The sequence below is a fragment of the Microcaecilia unicolor genome, chromosome 2 (assembly GCF_901765095.1).
Source record: "Microcaecilia unicolor chromosome 2, aMicUni1.1, whole genome shotgun sequence".
NCBI classification, from domain to species: Eukaryota; Metazoa; Chordata; class Amphibia; order Gymnophiona; family Siphonopidae; genus Microcaecilia; species Microcaecilia unicolor.
In genome coordinates, this window is record NC_044032.1 from 95,218,684 (window position 1) to 95,244,398 (window position 25,715).

The following is a 25,715-nucleotide window of genomic DNA, read 5'->3' on the forward strand; positions in this document are numbered from 1 at the left end:
AGCCCGCCAACTGCCGCACATTGTTCCGCATGTGTATGCTCGTGTAGAGCTGGTAAGACTGGATTTTGGCCACGAGCATAGAAGAATGGTAGGCCTTCCTCCCAAAGGAGTCTAAGGTTCTAGAGTCCTTGCCCGGGAGCGCCGAAGCATGCTCCCTAGAACTCTTAGCCTTCTTTAGGGCCAAATCCACAACTCCAGAGTCGTGAGGCAACTGAGTGCGCATCAGCTCTGGGTCCCTATGGATCCGGTACTGGGACTCGATCTTCTTGGGAATGTGGGGATTACTTAATGGCTTGGTCCAGTTCGCCAGCAATGTCTTTTTCAGGACATGATGCATGGGTACTGTGGACGCTTCCTTAGGTGGAGAAGGATAGTCCAGGAGCTCAAACATTTCAGCCCTGGGCTCGTCCTCCACAACCACCGGGAAGGGGATGGCCGTAGACATCTCCCGGACAAAGGCCGCAAAAGACAGACTCTCGGGAGGAGAAACCTGCCTTTCAGGGGAGGGAGTGGGATCAGAAGGCAGGCCATCAAACTCCTCGTCAGAGAAATATCTGATGTACTCCTCCTCCTCCCACGAGGCCTCACCATCGGTATCAGACACAAGTTCACGGACCTGTGTCTGAAGCCGTGCCCGGCTCGACTCCGTGGAACCACGGCCACGGTGTGAACGTCGAGAGGTAGACTCCCTCGCCCGCACCGGCGAAGCTCCCTCCGCCGACGGGGAGACTTCCTGGGAGGCGACCGCAGTCGGTACCGCAAGCGGCACTGATGTCGGAGACCTCAACCCGGGCAAGGGGCCAGCCGGCGCCTCACTCGACGGTACCGGTGGCGCAAGCACCCCCGGTACCGGAGGGGAAGGGCGCAACAGCTCTCCCAGGATCTCTGGGAGAACGGCCCGGAGACTCTCGTGCAGAGCGGCTGTAGAGAAAGACATGGAAGCCGATGCAGGTGTCGATGTCAGAGTCTGTTCCGGGCTGTCCAAAGTGGAGCGCATCGACACTTCCTGAACAGAGGGTGAGCATTCCTCTCGGTGCCGATGCCTACTGGGTGCCGACTCCCTTGGCGACCCAGAGCTCACGGTACCGACACGGGAAGGAGACCGGTGTCGATGCTTCTTTGACTTCTTCAAAAGCAGCATGTCACCGGAGCTTCCCGGCACCGATGAGGAGGACGTAGAATCCAGCCGTCGCTTCCTCGGGGCCGAGGCCGAAGGTCGGTCGGTCTCGGGGGGGCTGTACCGCAGGAGCCCTCAGGATAGGGGGAGACCCACCCGAAGGCTCACCGCCACCAGCAGGGGAATGGACAGCCCTCACCTGCACTCCAGTCGAAGCACCACCGTCCAACGACATCAGCAGGTCCCGGTACCACCGATGCCGACGCAGCCTTCCGATGTCTCGGCCCCGATGCAGAGGGTCGATGCCTCAATGCACTCGCGGCCGAGGACGGAGGTCTTGACGCTGCCGACGTCGATGCACTCGATACTCCCGGTGCCGACGAAGAGCCCGAGAACAAAACGTTCCACTGGGCCAATCTCGCTACCTGAGTCCTTTTCTGTAAAAGGGCGCAAAGACTACAGGCCTGCGGGCGGTGCCCAGCCCCCAGACACTGAAGACACGACGCGTGCCTGTCAGTGAGCGAGATTACCCTGGCGCACTGGGTGCACTTCTTGAAGCCGCTGGGAGACTTCGATGACATGGGTGGAAAAATCACGCCGGCGAAATCAAAACTTGTAATTGCGGTAAGGCACCAAAAAAGAGGGGAAGAAAAAAAAATTCGACCCGAGGCCTCAAAAGGGCCTACCCCGAAAACGAAAAGAAACTTAACGGGGCAAAAACTGGAAATACCGGAAGGGGAAAAAGACCGAAAAGGCCTTCTTCCGAAATCCTTTTCCCTTTTTTTTTTTTTAGCAAAAAAGCCAAAAAGACGCGCAAGGTCGACTAAAGGGGTGCGAACGACGTAACACGACCGTACCGAGCGCGGACAAAAGAAGACTGACGAACACGAGCCGGTTCGGGCGGGAAGACGGCCGCGCATGCGCGGTGCACATCGGCGTGCGAGGACTAGCAAAGGACTTTGCTAGAAAAGTGTTCCGATTGGAGGGGCTGCCGTGGACGTCACCCATCAGTGAGAACAAGCAGCCTGCTTGTCCTCGGAGAATGCATCTTTGGTCTGTCCCCATATGGCAACACAAAAAAACAACCACCAAAAAAACCCCAAACAAACAAAAAAAAACTCTGTGTAGATCGGTGGTACTCAGTTGAAATTTGTTAGACTTAGGGGGTTAATTGGCTTGAAAAAGTTGGGAAACACTGGTATCTGAGCCCGCTGTAGCACAGAATTCAAGAAGGGGCATGGCAGCCACAGGGTTTCAGGGAACAGCATGCTGATTTAATCTCCAACAAAATGTATTTTTTCCTTTTTTTTGTTAAGAGCAAGCTGTGGCTGACTGGCTTTTTTTGGGAATAAAACTGCATTGCTGTTGGTGAGTGTGTCTAAGACTTCTGCTGGTATAGCCAGGGTTTTAAGGAATGGGGCAGAGACTGAGACTGCAGCTAGAGTAGAGCATTTGTTAAAGGCTAAAACTACTGAGGGAAGGTGGTACAGGGGGTTGAGACAGAGTTGGGTGCTGATAGTTAAGGGCACAAGCAGCCCTGCTTGGGGTGCAGGGAATTTATATGCAACAATTAACATAAAAACAGATAAATGGGGGGACACAAAATACTAAAAAACCGTGATACATCAATACTAGTCCATGTTAATATGTAATAAAATAGTAAGCTCTTTCTTTCAACCAATGTATCAGGGGAAAGCGCGAACGCAGTCCCCCACTACCAGAAATTATGCAGTCGAGTTTCCCGCATTTGGGGAAATCGCAGGGGTCAACCCAACCGAAGTGCAATGGATGAGCCTCACCCTGGGAGAACCACCTTCCTGATCATGGTATCTCCCCTGCCAGGTAAGTATGAGATACAGTGGAAAAGTCTGCCATGTCCCCTCTCAGCCAGCATTGTATACACAGGGGAGGTAATTTCACAGTCTGCTCAACATGAATGTATTACAATAAGAACATCCCTCCACGTTCTGTTCAGTAGGAATGAAATAAGTATTTTTTTTTAATGTTAGGAACTAACAACAATTAAAGTGTGTTTTAGACACTATATTGTACCTCCCAGAATCCCATGCACATATATTTGCATATGGTGACGTGTTATAGAATGACACAAACTGTCCACGCCTTTGTAGAAAAGCAGAGCCTGGCTAAGTGTATCTCGCACTGTTGTGCTTTTTTCAAATCCTTTCTAACAAAATGGTCTTTAAGGCAAATTCATATAGTTCTGGGTATTTCACACTGTTACATGTTGGCCACAAAATCCAGTGGTGCTGCCAAACAGATCATCCCGGGGGGGGGGGAGGGGGGGCTGTTTGCATGGTGGGTGTTTCTGCAATGGAGAAGCGATGATTTTGTTCTCTCAACCCTGCTGAAGGAGTCAGGATCAAAATATCACTTCAGCTTTTGACAGATTATTCAGTGGTGCAAATGTGACTGTCAAGGACTTTTTGACTTTTAAAATTGATTGGCACGTGGAGAAAGGGTCTACACTACGGTAAACAGAACCCAGGCAAATTTTTCAAAGTGCCCCTCCACCCAGTGGCGTTCCTAGGGGGGCTGACACCCGGGGCGGATCGCCGATGTGCCCCGCCCCCCCGTAACAGCGCAACACCACCCCCGGCGAAAGAACCCCCCCCCCAGGTGCACGCTGCTGGGGGGGGGGGGGGGGTGCCGCACGCCTGCCGGCTCTTCGTTTTCATGCTCCCTCTGCCATGGAACAGGAAGTAACCTGTTCTGGGGCAAAGGGAGCATGAAGACGAAGAGCCAACAGGCACGCGGCACCCCCCCCCCCCCAGCGGCATGCACCCAGGGCGGACCGCCCCCACTTGGTACGCCACTGCCTCCACCACCAGCTATTCCAGTGGTGTGCTGGTAAATTTTTAACAGGCTCTCTCTCCCGGTCCACCTCTGCCTCCCCCCACAAATTGCAGAGCTGGCTATAGCTGGGGAGACAGCCTGGGGGGGAAGGGGCAATGCATTACCCTCTCCAGGAAAAAAATCATTAAATGCTCCCAGGTTCCAATCTAATTCATGTTTAGTGTGGAATAAAATGCCATAAATAAATAAATAAATAAATAAATAAAATAAATAAATATAAACTTCCATTGAGCACCTGATTCTCATGTGAAGATATTTTGATGGTTTTCTAATCAAATAAATCCTATTCGGTTTATGCGCGCTCATGTATTGCTTTTGCAATTTGATAGAAAGGTTTTAGGTATAACACCAGAAAAAGGGGTAAAGTAAGTAATCATATGTGAGTAACTTTTAAAAAATTCAATTCCATGTCTAAATATCAAAACTCAAAAATAAAAGATCATGTGACATGATTTTTTATTTTTGAGATTTGAACATGGTTAGATGATATCACATAGAAAAATTAATGCTGGGATCAGATAAATGTTCTTAAGCAGCCCCCCCTCCTTCATAAAAAAGTAGAAACTGGGCTGAAGGTACAATCATTCACCAGATATTTTTGAAAACCTTTTCAAACAGTTAAGTTCCATTATCTATGTAATTCAACATGTACCTGTGTAGACTGCAACAGTCTGAGCCTGGCCAAATATCAACTGTACTTCTGCAACCTTAAATGAAAACAAGTCTTGCTCTTCAGGATGAGCTGGCTCTCCACCCTCTCCCAAGCTACAGGGTCCCAGGCTCCGAGTCCAGTGTACATATCTGAAGGCAACCACCCTGGTGGTCCAGTGGATTCTTCAGGGCAGGCAGGAAAGATCGCCAGTCTTTCCTGCCCGCTGCCAGCGCTGACTCTGCCGCTGCTGCATCGCTTTTCAAAATGGCCGCTGAGACTTACAAGGGCAAGCTCCAAGACTTCAGCAGAAGTCTTGCAAGGCCGCTGCTGGAAGTCTCGGTGGCTATTTTTAAAGAGCAATCTGGCAGCGGAGGGAAGGGTCAGCGCCGGCAGGAAAGACTGGCAGTCTTTTCTGCCTGCCCCAAAGAATCCACTGGACCACCAGGGTGCTTGCCTTCTTCAGGTATGTACACTGGACTGGGAGCCTGGGACCCTGTAGCTCAGGGAGGGGGGAGGGAAGGAGGAGAGCCGGCTCGCACTGAACAACCAGCTGGCAAGATGCTAAAAAAATTTAACAACTGGCTCTTGGGAGCTGGTTCCAGCACACCACTGACAAGCTATTCTGTCTTTCACTCCCCAGGCACACTCCCTCCAGTTACACTATTTCCTTTTCTTTCCCCACATTCTTTTACAGCTTGCCTATTTATGGTAGCCATTGTGTGAAATTTGCACTAAAAGACATTTATTAATTACAGTATATGATAGTCTGTGAAAATTTCTTATGTTGGCTTGAAAATAAAAACTTGCATTTATCCAGAGATCAGCTTTTAGTACATAACAGGTTTTGGAACTCGCCTCTTCAAATTGCCAACCTATCCTTAAAGGCATGTCCCCACCCATCCCCCTACTCTTGCTCATGGGGGAGGGGGGATATCTATGGGATTTGAATAGACATTCCCATCTATAGAGGATAAAAGAATACAATTACTACAAGCACATTTTTTATCCTAAATCTACTATGGCCTAACCTACAACTTTACATAATATATTTCTTTTCTTTTTAATCATGGAAATCAAACACTCTGCACAGTGACAATTTTTTAAAACTTATTAAGCATATATAAAACATGTGAGGGAATCACCTGTAGAAAACATCTGTATTTTCATCAACTCCATTCGACTATGTTTTGAGTCTACTAATGTAGAATACTAGGGCTCTTGGACAATTAAAAAATGTGATCATGATTTTGAGTCAACTGTTCCAGAATTACTGTACTTGCCTGAGTTGCCAGCTGAATCTGCAATGTAACAGGTTTTGTCTGCAGGGCCCCAAGAGTCTTCTTGCAGCTACATCTCACCATCTGTGATAGAGTTTCCTATTTCATCGGGAACCTTTCAACATAGCAACATAGTACATGACACAGCAAACAAAGTCCCACATGCACCCCCCCCCCCCCAAGAGAATATACTTTTCCACCCTCACATTCTAGGAAGGCAACCCCACCACCTCCAATACACTTATCTTCATTTGTATCATCCATGCTGTGCAGATTACTCTTTCATGATTAAACACCAGTATCACTAACAGGGCAGTCGATAACTCATCACCTCACCAACCCCATGAAGGCAGTCATATATGATGCAATCTTATGGTTTACTTAGTTTAATATACCACCTCTCAAAGAAAATTGTCGTAACCAAGCATTTGCAATTCAAAATAAAACAAAGCATTCTCTAAAAATGGAGAACAGTACATCACCACGCTAATAGTCCGAGAAGGATTTTTATTATAACCTCAGCATAGTAAGGTAAAATTATGTATCATACCTGATAATTTTCTTTCCATTAATCATAGCTGATCAATCCATAGACTGGTGGGTTGTGTCCATCTACCAGCAGGTGGAGATAGAGAGCAATCCTTTTGCCTCCCTATATGTGGTCATGTGCTGCCGGAAACTCCTCAGTATGTCGATATCCAAGCTCCATCCGCAGGACTCAGCACTTAGAGAATTACACCCACAAAGGGACATTCTGCCCAGCTCACCACCGCCGAAACGGGGGAGGGGAATTAACCCAGCTCATCCCCACACAAGTGGGGGAGGGGAAATCCGTCCAGCTCATCCCCGCAGAGCGGGGGAGGGACACCACCCCGCCGATGCGGGGGGATCTGGCTTATCCTGCAACTGCAACCGCGGGAGGAGCTGACTGACCCTACCACCGCCGAAGCGGGAGGGATACAAAGCTGCCCTACAGCCGCACGAAGCGGGAGGGAGCGCCGGCAGAATTTAGGTCTCAATCCAGCCCCGTAAAACGGAGGGGCGAGGAATGCAGCAGCTCACTGTAACACAAACTCTTCTCAACTCTTGAAGAATCCAATTGAAAAAAACTTGAACACGAAGTCCTCCTGAACAGGAACTGAAGACTAAACTTGAACCTGAAATGCAACCAGAATATAAACAGTACAGATATCTGGGAGGGGCTATGGATTGATCAGCTATGATTAATGGAAAGAAAATTATCAGGTATGATACATAATTTTACCTTCCATATCATCATGCTGATCAATCCATAGACTGGTGGGATGTACCGAAGCAGTACTCACCCAGGGCGGGACATTGAAATCCCTGATCGCAACACTGAAGCTCCAAACCAGGCCTCCGCCCGAGCAGCCACAGTCAAGCGGTAATGCCTGGAGAAGGTATGGGCCGATGCTCAAGTTGCCGCCTTGCAAATCTCTTCCAAGGAGACGGACCCGGCCTCTGCCATCGAGGCCGCCTGAGCTCTAGTGGAGTGAGCCTTCAGCTGGATAGGCGGCACCTTCCCCGCAGCCACATAAGCCGCTGCAATGGCTTCCTTGACCCATCTTGCCACTGTAGGCTTAGCAGCCTGCAGACCCTTACGAGGACCTGCAAACAGGACAAACAGATGATCCGACTTCCGGAAATCATTGGTCACTTCCAAGTATCTGATGATGACTCGTCTCACATCTAGATATTTGAGAGCAGAGAATTCCTCTGGGTAGTCCTCCCTACGAAAGGATGGGAGACAGAGCTGCTGATTCACATGGAAGCGAGAAACAATCTTGGGCAGGAAGGAAGGCACTGTGCGAATAGACACTCCTGCCTCAGTGAACTGCAGAAAAGTCTCTCGACATGAAAGCGCCTGGAGCTTGGAAACTCTTCTGGCTGAAGTGATAGCCACCAAAAAGACTGCTTTCAACGTCAGGTCTTTCCAGAGATGCCCTCGACAAGGGTTCAAAAGGCGGCTTCTGCAAGGCCCTTAGCACCAGGTTGAGATTCCACGCAGGCACCACTGAGTGCAGAGGAGGGCGCAGGTGATTAACTCCCTTGAGAAAATGCACCACATCTGGCTGCGAAGCCAGGGAAGCACCCTTCAGGCGGCCCCTGAAGCAAGCCAGAGCCGCTACCTGGACTTTAAGGGAACTGAGCGACAGGCCTTTCTCCAGACCTTCTTGCAGGAACGCCAACACTGAAGAAATTGGAGCAGTGAAGGGAGAAAGTGAGCCTGCTTCACACCACGCTGCAAAGGTACGCCAAACCCTGGCGTAAGCAGTAGAAGTAGAGCGCTTCCTCGCTCTCAGCATAGTGGCGATGACCTTGTCTGAGAAGCCCTTCTTCCTCAGACGCTGCCGCTCAATAGCCAGGCCGTAAGACCAAAGAGGGAGGGATCCTCCATCACCACAGGACCCTGATGCAACAGGCCCTGCTCCGCTGGCAGCCGCAGAGGACCGTCCACTGAGAGCCTGATCAAGTCCGCATACCAGGGACGTCTGGGCCCGTACGGACCCACCAGGATGACCCGGCCCGGATGCTTTGCCACCCGGTCTAGCACCCTGCCCACCATGGGCCACGGCGGGAACACATAGAGAAGCTCCTGTGTCGGCCACTGTTGGAGAAGAGCATCTACTCCCAGAGATCGAGGGTCCCGTCCTCTGCTGAAAAAGTGTGGCACTTGGCAACTGGCCGATGACGCCATCAGATCTAGGCTCGGCTGGCCCCAGCGCTTCGTGATTTCCAAGAACGCCTGAGCCGATAACTGCCACTCTCCAGGATCCAAGGTATGGCGACTGAGAAAATCCGCCTTGACATTCATGACTCCGGCAATGTGGGCCGCCGACAGCTGTTCCAGGTTCGCTTCCGCCCACCGGCATAGATTCATGGCCTCCTTGGCTAGAGGGGCGCTCTTGGTACCTCCCTGGCGGTTGACATAGGCCACAGCCGTGGCATTGTCCGACAGGACCCGTACTGGCTTCAACGCCAGTACCGGGAGGAACTCCAAAAGCGCCAACCGAATGGCTCTGAGTTCCAGGAGGTTGATAGACCACTTTGCCTCTGCAGGATACCAGAGCCCCTGCGCTGTCCTTCCCAAGCAGTGGGCTCCCCAGCCCGTCAAAGAGGCGTCCGTCGTGACGACAATCCACTCCGGGGTCACAAGAGGCATTCCTGCAGACAACTTGTCTGTCTTCAGCCACCAGCTCAGAGCCTTGCGCACTGCTGGGTCCAAGGGAAGGCGCACAGCATAATCCTCCGACACTGGAGTCCAGCGCTGCAGCAGAGAGTGTTGTAGTGGTCTCATATGAGCCCTGGCCCAGGGCACTACTTCCATCGTGGCCGTCATAGAGCCCAACAGCTGCACATAGTCCCAAGCCCGAAGAGGAGAGGCTACTAGGAACTGGTCCACCTGAGCCTGAAGTTTGACAATCCGATTGTCCGGCAGGAACACTCTGCCCACTTGGGTGTCGAATCGAACTCCCAGATACTCCAGGGACTGAGTCGGGCGCAGCTGGCTTTTCTCCCAGTTGATGATCCACCCCAGGGAGCTTAAAAGAGCAACCACCCGGTCCACAGCTTTGCCGCACTCTGCATAAGAGGGGGCTCGGATCAACCAGTCGTCCAGATAAGGATGGACTTGTACTCCTTCCTTTCGCAGGAAGGCCGCGATGACCACCATTACTTTGGAGAAGGTCCGCGGAGCAGTAGCCAACCCGAACGGGAGGGCTCTGAACTGGAAGTGTCGGCCCAGGACTGCAAAACGCAGAAAGCGTTGATGAGGAGGCCAGATGGGAATATGCAAGTACGCTTCCTTGATGTCCAAGGATGCCAGGAACTCCCCTGCCTTCACTGCAGCTATAACAGAGCGGAGTCTCTCCATGCGAAAGTGCCGAACTTTCAAGGCCCGATTGACCCCTTTGAGGTCGAGGATAGGCCGTACAGAACCTCCTTTCTTTGGTACCACAAAGTAAATGGAGTAACGTCCCTTGCCAAGCTGATTTTCTGGCACCGGAACGACCGCACCCAGGCGGATCAGATTGTCCAAAGTCTGCTGCACTGCCACAGCTTTGACCGGAGACTTGCAGGGAGAGAGTACAAACCCGTCTCTTAAGGGTCGGCAGAACTCTAGCTTGTAGCCGTCTCTGATGACTTCCAGCACCCAAGCGTCTGAAGTTACTCTGGTCCACTCGCCCAGAAACGAGGACAGGCGTCCTCCAATCTGCACTGGGCCATGGACCAGGGCCCCGTCATTGGGTACGAGACCCTGGGGGAGGACTGGAGGGCGCACCTCCGGGACGGCGGTCTCTGCGAAAGGAATGCTGCTTGGGGGAGAAGTTCCTCTTGAAGGAAGAGGGGGCAGAGGAGCCCAACTTGCCCGGGCGGTACCGACGGGCTTCCTGAAACCGTCCTCTGGAGTTACCGGGGCGAGCACTGGCCCGAGCCCTGACCTCTGGTAACCTCTTGCCCTTAGACGTGCCTAAATCGGTCACAATTTTGTCCAGCTCGACCCCAAAGAGCAGCTTGCCTTTAAAAGGCAACTTAGCCAGGCGGGACTTAGAGGCGTGGTCAGCAGACCAATGCTTCAGCCAAAGCCACCGCCGCGCAGAGACTGTCTGAGCCATACCTTTAGCCGAGGCTCTCAAGACATCATACAGCAAGTCTGCCAAATAGGCCAAACCCGATTCCAGGGCCGGCCAATCAGCCCTCAAGGAAGGATCCGAGGGGGAAGCCCGCTGCACAATCGTCAGGCACGCCCTGGCCACATAGAAGCCGCAAACTGAGGCCTGCAAACTTAAAGCAGCCGCCTCGAAGGACGACCTTAAGGCCGCCTCCAATCTTCTGTCTTGTGTGTCCTTTAGGGCCGTGCCACCTTCCACCAGCAACGCCGTTTTCTTAGTCACCGCAGTGATTAAAGAATCCACGGTAGGCCAAAGAAAGGCCTCCCGTTCACTTTCAGGAAGAGGATAGAGGCGGGACATAGCCCTAGCCACTTTGAGGCTCGCTTCCGGGACATCCCATTGAGCCGAAATCAAGGTGTGCATGGCATCATGCACGTGGAAGGTTCTAGGCGGGCGCTTCGTCCCCAGCATAATGGCGGAGCCAACAGGGGCTGAGGGAGAGACGTCCTCCGGAGAGGAAATCTTCAAAATGCTCATGGCCTGCACTAACAGGTTGGGCAAGTCCTCTGAGCGAAAGATCCGCGCTGCAGAGGGGTCATCCGCTCCATCCGAGCGGGAATCAGTCTCCTCCAAGGTATCCCCAAAGGACTGTTGGGAGAACCCAGATACGCTGCACTCATCTACATCAGAGGAGACAGAGTCCTCTAAGGCCTGGAAATCCACCCGAGGGCGTTTACTTCCGGGGGCCTCAACCCCTTTATCGGACAAGGAAGCAGGGGCAGCGTTTTGCATAAGAAAGGCCTGATGCAGCAGCAAAATGAACTCGGGGGAGAAACCCCCCAGACTGTGCACTTCAGCAGCCTGGGCAACAGCCCTAGACGCACCCTCAACCGGCGCTCGCAAGAGCGGGGGAGAAACATGCTGCGCATCCAAAATGGCGTCCGGCGCGACACTGTGCGAAGGAGCCGCGCGGGAAGAACGGCGCTTAACTTTGGCCGCTTTTTTGCCGTCGCCCAAATCAAGGGCGGCCATAGCATTAACGTCTCCCACCTCAAGGGCGGCCCAAGAAGCAGCCGTCCGAGCAGAGTGGCCGGCCAAGATGGCGGAGGCGAGCAGCGGGGGATGGGCGTTTATGGCGGGAAAAACCGCCGCACCGGAGGAAGAACCGGGACACTGACCGGCCTCCAAACTGACACCCAACAAGGGCGAATCAGACTTTAAGACCCCCGCATCCCCGCTAGAAGCGCACACGCGGTCCAGGGAGCGATTCTTTGCGCCCTCGCCCTCCGACGCCATAGGCCACGTGGAGACCGATCGGGGAACCCCCTGCCCGCTACAAAAAGGTAAAAATTACCTGCTTCTCGCTCCGAGCTGTAACGAACTGGTGTCCCAGTGAGTAGCTGCAATAAATATTAAAATAAACGTTGAAATAAACGCCCTTAAGGACGTCCAAATTTTTTTTTTTTTTAACGGAGCCAGCGGGAGGGGGGAGAAAGGGAGGGACCTGGCACCACCAGGTTTGCACTTGCTCAAGAAGAGCCCTCAACTCCAGGTACTCAACAAAACCTAAAAATTAGGCTTGGAGACCTAGCCAGAGCTGCTGCTGTGTGTGACCACCACCTGCTGAGATAGAGAACATACTGAGGAGATTCTGGCAGCTCATGACCACATATAGGGAGGCAAAAGGATTGCTCTCTATCTCCACCTGCTGGTAGATGGACACAACCCACCAGTCTATGGATTGATCAGCATGATGATATGGAATATATATTATGTACATCATCCTCTCTCCCACTGAGATACACAGCACCTGCAATCCTAACACATAGTATGTAACCTATACTACTGTTGTGTATATTGTTTTATTTCACTCCTCTATGTTCTATGTATTTTACCTTATTTTAAACCACCCAGATCAGTGATTTTCAACATTTTTTCACCTTGTGGCACACTTACAAGGTGTAAAGATTGTCAAGATACACCATCAGTTTTTTATCATTTAACAAAACAGCATTAAGACCGTGTATAAAATTAAATAAAATCATTGTTATCTTTATAGCCACAACACGCATTCAAGTACAAGAATTTTAAAGTACACACAACCCCCAGCACCCTTTTATCTTTAAAAAAATAAATAAATCAGTGGGAAATCTGTGCTTAGCGATGTTTCATGATGCCTCCTGTACAGAGAGGGCGGATGGTTGACAAGCAGACCTTCCACTCTTTCAAGTCCTCCTGCAGTGTTTGAAGCCACAAACTGTTCAAATCAGCCTCACAGAGATAAAATGTTGAGAAAGGAAGAAGTGCTTTCATTGTCGTCTTTGTGATGTTGGGATATTCCATTCAGAGAGACAACCAGAATGAGGCATTATCTGTTAAGTGTTTCAGTTTTTTTTATCAGTTCTGATTTCCATCAGTTCATCATCTTCTGCAACAGTTAATTCTGATGACTTGCACAAACTTAACACAAAACGGAACTCTCACCCAGTCCAAGGAAGATACATCAAGTGATGGGGAATACTTTTCAATATTTTTAGTCAGCAGTGACAAACTTTGTAGAATTAAATTGACAAGATTTTTGTCCAGTCTGCAACTTTCCAACTTTGTTCTCTTTTTTTGATTCTGGCTCCCCACAGTGTTACTTTTTTTTGTTAAAGGAGATGACTGTCATCAGTACAAGAAGAAAATTTTCATTCTTTCCCTGCATATTCTTGTTATAGGAATGCAACTCTATTGCATACAGTGCATTGTTTTGTTTCCTCTCCAATATAAAAAGTCTTTTTTTGGTGTGTGTTTGGGGACATTTTCTTTATAACTAATTTCATAAGACTAAGTCTGAAGTCATTCTCTTGCTATTGATTTGAGTGCTAGTTGGCTTTTTTCTCCCATAAACACTGTTGGGAGTTGTTTTTCCACTATTGTTTGTGCTGCTATGCTGAAGCCTGTGATAGTGATCCCCGTTAAAGGTTTTTATAATTAGCCAATGTAGGTTTCCCATGCAATGTTTGAGGCTTCCTTTTTTAAGTACTTTAAAGCTTGAATTTTCTGCTATAGCTGCTGAGTAGTGACTTCATAACAGTATTAGAAAAAAAATCATTAATATATTAGGATTACATAAGAAAATAAGAGTAGCCATACAGGGTCAGAGCAATGGTCCACCTAGCCCAGTATCCTGTTTCCAAACAGTGGCCAAGCCAGGTTACAAGTACCTGGCAGAAACCCAATTAGTAGCAACATTCCATGCTATCAATCCGGGGCAAGCAGTTGCTTCCTCATGTTTGTCTCAATAGCTAACTATAGACTTTTCCTCCAGGAAATTGTCCAAACCTTTTATAAACCTAGATACACTAACTGCTGTTACCACATCCCCCGACAAAGAGTTCCAGTGCTTAACTATTTGTTGAGTTAAAAAATATTTCCTCCTATTTGTTTTAATATTTCCATGTAACTTACTTGTGTCCCTCCTATAGTCTTTGTACTTTTGGAACAAGTTAAAAAAAATCTGTTTCTTCTACTCGTTCTACACTGCTCAGGCTTTTGTAGACCTTAATCATATCTCCCCTCATCCATCTCTTTTCCAAGCTGAGGAGCCCTAACCTCTTTAGCCTTTCCTCATATAAGAGGAGTTCCATCCCTTTTATCATTTTGGTCACTAGTCCTTGAAACTTTTCTAATTCTGCTATATCTTTTTTGAGATACAAAGACCAGAACTGAATGCAATACTCAAGGTGCGGTCACACCATGGAGAGATACAGAGGCATTATAGTATTTTCAGTCTTATTCACCATCCCTTTCCTAATAATTCCTAGCATCCCGCTTGCTTTTTTGGCATCGCTGAACAATGAGCAGAAGACTTCAGCATATTATTTACAATGATACCTAGATTTTTTTCTTGAGTGCTGATCACCAAGGTGGACCCTAGCATCAGATAAGTATGATTCAGATTATTCTTTCCAATGTGCATCACCTTATATCTGTCCTCATTAAATTTCATCTGCCATTTGGATGCCCAGTCTTCTAATTTCTTAGAACTTCCTACAATATTTCAGAGTCCACACATGTTTTAACAACCTTGAATAGTTTTGTGTTATCTGCAAATTTAGTCACTTCACTCATCTTTCCAATTTCCATATAAATATGTTAAATAGCACTTGTCCCAGTACCGATCCATGCACACTCCACTGTTCACCCTCCTCCATTGAGAGAAATGACCATTTAACCCTACCCTCCATATTCTGTCCAAAAACAAATCCTAATCCACACCAGAACCTTGCCTCCTATCTCATGACTAATTTTCTCAGGAGTCTCATTAGGAATTTTATCAAAAGCTATCTAGATACATAGTAACATAGTAGATGACGGCAGAAAAAGACCTGCACGGTCCATCCAGTCTGCCCAACAAGATAACTAATATGTGCTACTTTTTGTGTATACCTTACCTTGATTTGTATCTGTCTTTTTCAGGGCACAGACCGTATAAGTCTGCCCAGCACTAGCCCTGCCTCCCAACCTCCAGCCCCTTGATTTGTATCTTTTTCAGGGCACAAACCGTGTAAGTCTGCCCAGCACTAGCCCCCGCCTCCCAACCACCAGCCCCTTGATTTGTATCTATCTGTCTTTTTCAGGGCACAGACCGTATAAGTCTGCCCAGCACTAGCCCCGCCTCCCAACCACCAGCCCCACCTCTGCCATCCAATCTCTGCTAAGCTCCTGAGGATCCCTTCCTTCTGAATAGGATTCCTTTATGTTTATCCCACGCATGTTTGAATTCCGTTACCGTTTTTATCTCCACCACCTCCCACCGGAGGGCATTCCAAGCATCCAACACTCTCTCCGTGAAAAAATACTTCCTGACATTTTTCTTGAGTCTGCCCCCCTTCAATCTCATTTCATGTCCTCTAGTTCTACCGCCTTCCCATCTCCGGAAAAGGTTTGCTTCCGGATTAATACCTTTCAAATATTTGAACATCTGTATCATATCACCCGTTTCTCCTTTCCTACAGGGTATACATCATGTTCAGGTCAGCAAGTCTCTCCTCATACATCTTGTAATGCAAATCTCATACCATTCTCGTAGCTTTTCTTTGCACCGCTTCAATTCTTTTTACATCCTTAGCAAGATACGGCCTCCAAAACTGAACACAATACTCCAGGTGGGGCCTCACCAACGACTTATACAGGGGCATTAAAACCTCTTTTCTTCTGCTGGTCACACCTCTCTCTATACAGCCAAGCAACCTTCTAGTAAAGGCCACTGCCTTGTCACACTGTTTTGTCGCCTTCAGATCCTCAGATACTATCACCCCAAGATCCCTCTCCCCGTCTGTACCTATCAGACTCTCACCGCCTAACACATATGTCTCCCGTGGATTTCTACTCCCTAAGTGCATCACTTTGCATTTCTTCACATTGAATTTTAATTGCCAAACCTTAGACCATTCTACTACTACTACTATTTAGCATTTCTATAGCACTACAAGGCGTATGCAGCACTGCACAAACAGAAGAAAGACAGTCCCTGCTCAAAGAGTTTACAATCTAATTCTGCTAGCTTCCTCAGATCCTTTTTCATGTTTTCCACTCCTCCCGGGTGTCCACTCTGTTACAGATCTTAGTATCATCTTCAAATAGGCAAACTTTACCTTCTAACCCTTCGGCAATGTCACTCACAAATATATTGAACAGAATCTGCACCAGCGCCGATCCCTGAGGCACTCCACTACTCACCTTTCCATCATTCGAGCGAATTCCATTAACCACCACCCTCTGGCGTCTGTCCATCAACCAGTTCCTAATCCAGTTCACCACTTCGGGTCCTATCTTCAGCCCGTCCAGTTTATTTAAGAGCCTCCTGTGGGGAACCGTGTCAAAAGCTTTGCTAAAATCTAGGTAGATTATCCACCTTATAATTGAAAGAGAAAAACGCCTAGATTTCAACCCAAATCGGGAGATAGACGTTTATCTCACAAAAACGAATAAATCGGTATAATGGAAAGCCAATTTTGGACGTTTTCAACTGCACTCCATCGCGGAAGCGTACAAAGTTGACAGGGGCGTGTCGGAGGCGTGTCGAAGGTGGAACTGGGGCGTGGTTATCGGCCGAGAGATGGGCGCCTTTCGCCGATAATGGAAAAAAAGTATGCGTTTGTAGCTAGAATTTAGGGCACTTTTCCTGGAACCCTGTTTTTTCACGAATAAGGCCCCAAAAAGTGCCCTAAATGACCAGATTACCCCCAGAGGGAATCGGGGATGACCTCCCTTGACTCCCCCAGTGGTCACTAACCCCCTCCCACCACAAAAAATGATGTTTCACAACTTTTTATTTTCACCCTCAAATGTCATACCCACCTCCCTGGCAGCAGTATGCAGGTCCCTGGAGCAGCTGTTAGGGGGTGCAGTGGACTTCAGGCAGGTGGACCCAGGCTCATCCCCCCCCCCTACCTGTTACAATTGTGCTGCTTAATGCTTAGTCGTCCAACCGCCCCAAACCCACTGTACCCACATGTAGGTGCCCCCCTTCACCCCTTAGGGCTATAGTAATGGTGTAGACTTGTGGGAAGTGGGTTTTGAGGGGGATTTGGGGGGCTCAACACACAAGGGAAGGGTGCTATGCACCTGGGAGCTCTTTTACCTTTTTTTTTGTTTTTGTAAAAGTGCCCCCTAGGGTGCTCGGTTGGTGTCCTGGCATGTGAGGGGGACCAGTGCACTACGACTCCTGGCCCCTCCCACGAACAAATGCCTTGGATTTATTCGTTTTTGAGCTGGACGCTTTCATTTTCCATTATCACTGAAAAACAAAAACGCCCAGCTCACAAATTGTCGAATAAAACATGGACGTCTATTTTTTTTCAAAAATACGGTTCGGTCCGCCCCTTCACGGACCCGTTCTCGGAGATAAACGCCCATGGAGATAGACGTTTTCGTTCAATTATGCCCCACCACGTCTATAGCTCGTCCCTGATTCAGTTCTCCAGTCACCCAATCAAAGAACTCAATGATATTCGTTTGGCATGAACTCCCTTTGGTAAAACCATATTGTCTCGGATCTTGCAACTTATTGGTTTCCAGGAAATTCACTATCCTTTCCATTACTTTTCTAATAACCGAGGTGAGGCTTACCGGCCTGTAGTTTCCAGCTTCTTCCCTATCGCCACTTTTGTGAAGAGGGACCACATCCGCCGTTCTCCAATCCCTCGGAACCTCTCCCGTCTGCAAGGATTTATTAAACAAATCTTTAAGAGGACCCGCCAGAACTTCTCTGAGCTCCCTCAATATCCTGGGATGGATCCCGGTCCCGTGGCTTTGCCCACCTTTAGATTTTGAAGTTGTTCATACACACTCTCTTCCGTGAACGGTGCTATATCCACTCCATTCTCATTTGTACTTTTGCCAGTCAATCGCGGTCCTGCTCCAGGATTTTCTTCTGTGAAAACAGAACAAAGTATCTATTTAGCAAATTTGCTTTTTCTTCATCATTATCCACATAGCGGTTCGCAGTATCTTTTAGTCTCAATTCCCTTTTTAGTCATTCTCCTTTCACTAATATACTTGAAGAAATTTTTGTCACCCCTCCTTACATTTCTAGCCATTTGTTCTTCTGCTTGCGCTTTCGCCAGACTTCTCTCTTGGCTTCTTTCAGTTTCATCCGGTATTCATCCCTGTGTTCTTCTTCTTGAGTTTTTCTGTATTTCAGGAACGCCAACTCTTTAGCCTTTATTTTCTCAGCCACTTGCTTGGAGAACCATATTGGTTTCCTTTTTCTCTTGCTTTTATTTACTTTCCTTACATAAAAGGTTTGTGGCCCTATTTATAGCTTCTTTCAGCCTGGACCACTGTCCTTCCACTTCTCGTATGTCCTCCCAGCCCATCAGCTCCTTCCTTAGGTATTCCTCCATTTTACTAAAAAGTCAGCATGCTTGAAGTCCAGGACTTTGAGTTTTGAGTGGCCGCCCTCCACTTCAGCCGTCATATCAAACCAAACCGTTTGATGGTCACTGCTGCCGAGATGGGAACCCACTCGGACATTTGACACGCTATCCCCATTTGTGAGCACCAGATCCAGCGTCGCTCCCTCCCTCGTGGGTTCCGTCACCATTTGTCTGAGCAGAGCACTTTGAAAAGCATCCACGATCTCTCTACTTCTTTCCGATTCTGCAGATGGAACCTTCCAATCTACATCCGGCAGATTGAAATGTCCCAGCAACAGCACCTCTCTCCTTTCCCAACTTTTACACTACGTCAACTGGCTCATCTTTATCCACGTTTATTCACGCCTTCAAAGAAATGAAGCAAATTGGCGAGACAAGACTTCCCTTGGCAGAACCCATGCTGACTCTGTCCCCTTAACTATGTTTGTTTGTGTGTTCTGTAATTTTATTCTTTATAATAGTTTCCACTATTTTCCTGGCACGGATCTCAGGCTTACCAGTTTGTAATATCCCAGATCACCCCTAGAATCCTTTTAATAAAAAAGCGGCGTCACATTGGCCACCCTCCAATCTTCAGGTACCATGGATGATTTTAATGACAAGTTACATATTACTAACAGGAGATCAGCAATTTTATGCTTGAATTCTTTAAGTACCTTTGGATGTATGCAATCTGGTCTAGGTGATTTACTACTCTTTTAATTTATCAATTTGGCTCAGTATATCTTCCAGGTTCACTGAGACTCTTTCAGTTCCTCCGCATCATCACCCTTGAAAGCCATTTCTGATACAGGCAAATCTCTTATATCTTCTTTCGTAAAGATAGAAACAAAGAATTCATTCAGTTTCTCCACTATGGCCTTGTCCTCCCTGAGTGCCCCTTTTGCTCCTTCGTGATGTAACGGTCCCACGGATTCCCTTTGCAGGCTGCTTCTAACATACCTTAAAAAGTTGTTAATGTGAGTTTTAGCCTCCGCGCAAGTTTCTCTTCATATTCTCTTTTAGCCTTCTTTATCAGTGCTTAGGATCTCACTTACCAGTGCTTATGTTGCTTCTTATTTTCTTCATTTGGGTCCTTTTTCCATTCTTTGAAAGACAATCTTTTGGCAGTAAAGCCTCTTTTATTCAACTTTTAACCATGCTGGCTGTCAATTTCTTTCCATCTTTGCAAATATGTGGAATGCATCTGATCTGGGCTTCCAAGATGGTATTTTTTGAATAACATCCACACCTGATTTAGTGTCCTAACCTTAGGCAGATCTTTTTAGTTTCTTTTTAACCATTTTCCTCATTTTATTATAGTTGCCCTTTTGAAAATTAAACGCAGTTACAGTAGATTTTCTTTGTGGGTTCATCCCAGATAGTAGCTCAAACTTGATCATATTATGATCACAGTTTCCCAGAGGACCAACACCACCACTTCTCGCACTATACCCTGCACGCCACAAAGGACCAGATCCAAAATGGCTCCCCCTCTGGTCGGTTCCTGGACCAGTTGCTCCAAGTTGTCATCTTTTATCACATCTACAAATTTTATGTTCTGTCACTCCGATCCACTGGTCGTGAGCCCTTAAGCCCAGGCCAAAGTCAACAGGGGTCTAGGAAAGGCCTGGGGTGGACTGAACCACAACAGGACAATAATAGAACTCAGGGTACTCACCCAGAACTCCAGGCACCCAAAGAATGGGGCCAAACACCTCCAAGGAAAGGGAACTACAGACAATATTCGGACTGCACCAACAGATAGGCAGGACCCAGATACCGAAGGAGGAGACACAGGAATCAGCTGGCAGCAATAGGGTACTGCAAGTGGTGCAGAAGAAACAGAATACTGGGAACAGCTAACCAGGGCTTCATCTGCGCTTGGCCACCGTTCCCCAGGGGTTGAGCCCCTGGGTGCAGGCGGCCGGCAGGACTTGATGGACAAACAGCGGAAGCAGAAGTTGAAGCAGGCAAAGCTGAACCAGACTGACAGAAACAAGGCAGACCAGGAAGAGCCCAGCACAACAGGGACTATTAGGAAACTAAATCAGAAGGGAAAATAGGCAGCACATAGAACTCCAAGGCACAAACAACCCACACAGCCAGAACAGAGACTGCAGTGCTAACATGTTGCTGGCACTCCCTGATATAAAATTTATCTAGTCAAAATTGGGGTAATTTAAATCACCCATTATATTATAATGTTGCCCAATTTGCCAATTTCCTAATCTCTCAACATTTCTTCATCTGTCTGTTCTGTCCCGGCGGACGGTAGTACAGCCTTACAAGAATACTTCTTTCCTTCACATATGGAATTTCTATCCATAATTATTCCATGCTACTGTTTCATGTGGAATGTTTATGTTATTTGACTCAATTCCCTCTTTATGATATAGCACAACCATCTCTTCAATTTGATCCTATCACGGCGATACAATTTGTACCCTAACACAGTGTCCCATTGACTGTCTTCTTTCCACCAAGTCTCTGAGATGCCTATTATATCTACCTTATCATTTAGTGCTATATACTATAAAATCACCCATCTTATTTTTTTAGCCTTCTAGCATTTGTATATAGGTAGTTCAAATTGTGTTTTTTTTTCCTTTGATTTACAAGATGCTTAGAAGCTGAAGGGGGATAATGTGCATCCTTTATACTGCTCTCTCATTAAAGCACACCTGGTTTACTTTCAGTATTGTTGAAACATCTCTACTGTGATTCCCTAAATGTCCTGTTTCAATAGTATCCTTCAAGGATACTCCACACCGAACCATGCGCTCCTGGGAGACTGCCGGCTTTACCCCCATTCTAGTTTAAAACCTGCTCCATCTCCTTTTTAAAAGGATTAGACATTTATCTGTACAAGAAATGGTTTTCAAGGGTGATCATGTGGAGGAACTGAAAGAAATCTCTGTGAACCTCTCCTATATTAAAAAAAAAAAAAAAAAAAACTTCCTTTCCTCTGAATTGGAGAACTACTGGTTTCTATAAGTTCTATATTTCTGTCCTCCAAATCTAACACTGTACTTTTGCCATGTGTTTTATTTTATGCTAGTCTGTCTGTCTTTAAGGAAGCAGTGCAAGCCTAAAGCTAAGTTATTTTTAATTGTTATATTTTCAAATGTATGTTTCAGATCGTTTGATAAATTCTAATCAGTTCTCTTCCCTGTGTCCCCCTTTCTTAACAGATTTTTTGACAATTGTCTATCCTATGTTATAAAAAAAACAAAACAAAAGAGGTCATGTGGTGCCATGCTGGGGAGCGGTCGCTGAAAAGTGGAGCTCCTCCACTTCCCCCTAATCAAACTATTTAATCCAGCAGTAAAGTGCTTTTGCAGACATTGCAGACTTGGTGCAGTTGCCTCTGAGAAGAAGGCAAGTGTTGCTGGTAATATTGCTGGTGCCTCTTCACGGAATGGCAGCTAAAATACAAAGAAAGGAGAAGGAGAGGGGAAGAACAACTGAAAGCAAAATGGCGGACGCGCAGGTTCCGCTGGATGGTACGGTTTGCTCTGCATGGATGGCGGAGATTACGGCGAAGGTTACTGCAGCAGTGGAAGCAGCTTTAGGTAAGAAGTTACAGGCATTGTATGATCGGGCAGAGGCGGCGCATGAAAGATTGGATGGGTTCCATTTAGATCTGGACCAGATGTAGCAAAGAATCAGCGACTTGGAGGATCGGATGATGGAGCCTGCAGGAGCAATGCAGAAAAAGCTGCTAGAACTAGAAATGAAGTTGGATGACTTGGAGAATAGGTCCAGACGCAATAATCAGAGATTGATTGGCCTCTCTGAACAATTACGGGACTCAGACCTGGTGAGTTTTCTTGAGAATTGGTTACTGAAAACTTTAAATCTTAATAATCTGTCAGGGCCCCTGAGAGTGGAGACAGCACATAGGCTAGGCCCACACAGGCAACTCCCAGCCAACCCACGTGTGGTGATCATGAGAATACTACATTAAGGACATAAACAAGCAATACTGCGGGCATTGCGAGCTGGGTCTTGTCTTTCCTATGAAGACCAAAAAATACTGTGCTTTCAGGATTACTCGGCAAGGGTGGCCGAGCAAGAAGGGCTTTTGCACCAATCTGTACTGCTATATACGAACGGAGGCAAAAGTTTTCCTTAGTATACCCTGCTAAACTGAGAGTAACATAGTGTTCCATGAGACAGCAGACAAGGTATTCAAGTCAGCAGAAGCAGCAAAAGAGTTCCTGGAGACCCTGAATGGGGGTTGTCAAGACTCTTTGTTAACTTAAACTCTCAATATCTTGAAGTATAACCTTGGCACACCAGCACACACCTGAAGTCTCTATTATTTTTCTGAAGTTTCCTTTATTGCATAAATACAGATAATTTACTCACAGTCAGATGTTCAGAAGTGTTGCCCCAGGGCACAGAGACTCCGTAATTCTGAGAGCTGTAGCAGTGGTTGGAGGTAGAAATCTGAACAGAAGCAGCTTTATTGCAGAGGTGAGAAATAGCTGAACAGATAGAAATGACTCAGAGCTGGGTGACTGGAGTGTGCGATATCTCATTAGGGAGATATTTTCAAGGTAAAAAACCAAGTTCGTTTCAGGGAGTTTGAAGCAGGACAAGTGTTGGCCTGAAGCAAGATGGAGAATGCCTCATGGCGAGAGGGACAGGGAGGTCAAGAAAGCTCACACAGGTCCAGGGAGGAGGAGGTAAAGGCCAATGGGAACAGAGCTTGCCACCGGGTGGCAAGGGTGGTCCTAGAGGACGGCCCTCGATTGGAGGGAAAGGTCATACCTGGCTAACCTCTCAGGACAGAGATAGTAAGAATGACCAGGAAATGATAGCAGGTAGACAAAGGAGCCAAGCTTGGCTGAGAAAGAGAGGCAGCAGCACAACCAATAGCACAGTTCTTATACAGATAGGCAAGTGTGGCTGCATCGCCTGTGAATTACATTACACACAATGCATTGCTCACATATCTTTGCGGTGAGAACTGCAGCAATGAAAGTCCTTAGAAATGAGAACAGTAGTAAAGGCACTGAACACATTTTAGGATCACATTATAAACTAGTGTGAGGCTGTCAGAGGACAGAACAGGGGTCACTTGAGGTGATTACAAATGCGACTACTCCATTGAGCAGAGCGGCAATTTCAGACTTTGAAATTTGGCCAGTGCCACATATACTTGGATATTGTCTATTTCTTTTCGTGGATGACATCATCTCAGGATGGTAGGCCATGGTCTGGATATGCTGGCTACTGGAGGGGATATCTTTTTATGACTGATCTGAAGGGGCCTTGGAAAAATCTCCTGATATCACAACTCCTCAAACTTTTTCTTCCCTTTGTGGAGGGGGAGGTTGGGGAGGTTATGTACATTCACCATTTGATTGTTGCATGCTAGAGGGGTATTGACTTGCAGTTAAAGCTACAAAGCTGTTCTAGGATTGAAACTGTTCTGAACTGAATTGAGATGATGTAGCCGAGCTTATTTACTGTTTCTGTTATTGCCCCCCTCCCCCCCTTTTTTTTTTAGTTCTCCTTTGCTTGTATGTTAATTAGGGTAGGTGTTGAGCCCATCCATCCCAGCAGGGTTTGTGAGACTATTCGGATTTGGTGGAATATGTTTTGAATTGGGAGCAGAGCAACAGGAGGTTGAATGCGATTGTCTGAGGGGGTCTTATTGAATTTGTCTGGAGGGAGGGGTTGGGGGGGAAGAGATAGGATACTGCACCACCATTATTGCACAACTCAGCGCAAAAGGTCCTACTGTAGGAGGGGGGGGGGGGGAGAGGGCACTAATACGTGAAGAGTCTTAACTCGACTCGAAACTAAGGGGGGTTTGAAGGGTATTAGGAGTTTTGTTTGGGGTTTGGATGGGGAAGGGGTGGGGGGTGGGGAGTTACGGGAGGGGAACGGGACAGCTCCAGAATTTACAAAGGGGGGGGGGGGGGGGTCATGGAGGTTCAGTCTACCTCGTGCAAGAATTTGTTTGTGGAAGGGAGGGTGTAGGCTGGGACACTTCCATGGGTTTAAGGAAGGGTTCCTTGTGGGTTTTACTATCAAGCTAAGCGCAAGAATAGGGGGGGCCTATGGTTAAATTGGTGTCCTGGAATGTAGGAAGTATCTCCTCCCCTATTAAACGTAGCAAGATATTGCAGGTTTTGAAGAGGCAAAAAACACACATTGCAATGCTCCAAGAAACACATTTGACTTCTTTAGAACATAAAAAATTGTGCCGTTGGTGGGTTGGTAACTAAATAGAAGGCCCTGCGAAACAAAGGAAAGCAGGGGAAAAGCAGTGTTTAATTGTGGATCCCATGGGCCGATATATCATTGTGAAGGTGCTTCTGAAAAAGAAGCCTATGTTTATTAGTGAACATCTATGCGCCCAACCAATATGACAAAAGCTTTTATCAGAATATATTTAAACAAATACAATCCTTTGATCAGATTCCAATTGTTATGGGAGGAGATTTTAATGCAGTCTTTGACCCTTTGGTGGACAGTTCTGGCTCCTCGCGGGTGGGTCCGGTGAACTATAGTCGAGGTATTCCTTGGTTGTATAATGCTTTGGAGTTAATAGACTAGTGGCGTTTGCTTCATTTGGGGAAGCAAAATTATATGCATCTTTCCAGAACACGATACACAATCGCGTATAGACTATTTTTTTATTTCGAAGTGTTGTTCGGGAGCGCTATATCAGGCGGAGAAAGGGCCTACCCAAGTGTCTGATCATGAACTGATCTGGATCTCCCTCTCTTGGAACATAGAACCAAGGGGACACTTTCAATGGAAATTTCTCAGGGAATTATATTATGATTCTCAGTTTTATACTTACTTAAGCAAGCATTGGAAGGATTATGCAGATTTTAATAGAGAAAGTTTTCATACAGATCCTATTTTTTTCTGGGAGGCTGCAAAAGCAGTATTGAGGGGATACATTATATCTTACTATACACATAAACGTAGAGCGAGAGATGCGGAGGTACTCCGTTTGGAAGTACAGATTAGACGGGACAGGCAAAGATTTGGGGAGCTGCCGACTAAGGTCAATAAAGCTAATCTTTAGGCAACACAAGCGGCTTTAAATCAAGTGATTCATTCTAAAACCCAAAAGTCATTTTTTTTATTATAGGTATCAATTGTATAAACATGCTAAAAAAAAAAGGGGAAAGTTGCTTGCACGATTGGTGAAACAGGTGGGTGGGCTTAAGACATTTTACTCAAATACGAGACTCTGCGGGGTTTTACTATCATACGCCGGAG

The 25,715-nt window shown here is 47.3% G+C and overlaps 1 non-coding gene across 1 annotated transcript; it reads right to left on the reverse strand.

Moving 5' to 3' along the window:
• Window positions 1-2,803: 2,803 nt before the first annotated feature.
• Window positions 2,804-2,967, reverse strand: LOC115463803. The gene has a single exon (XR_003941087.1). It is a non-coding gene; the product is annotated as a U1 spliceosomal RNA (small nuclear RNA).
• Between the last annotated feature and the right edge of the window lie 22,748 nt (window positions 2,968-25,715).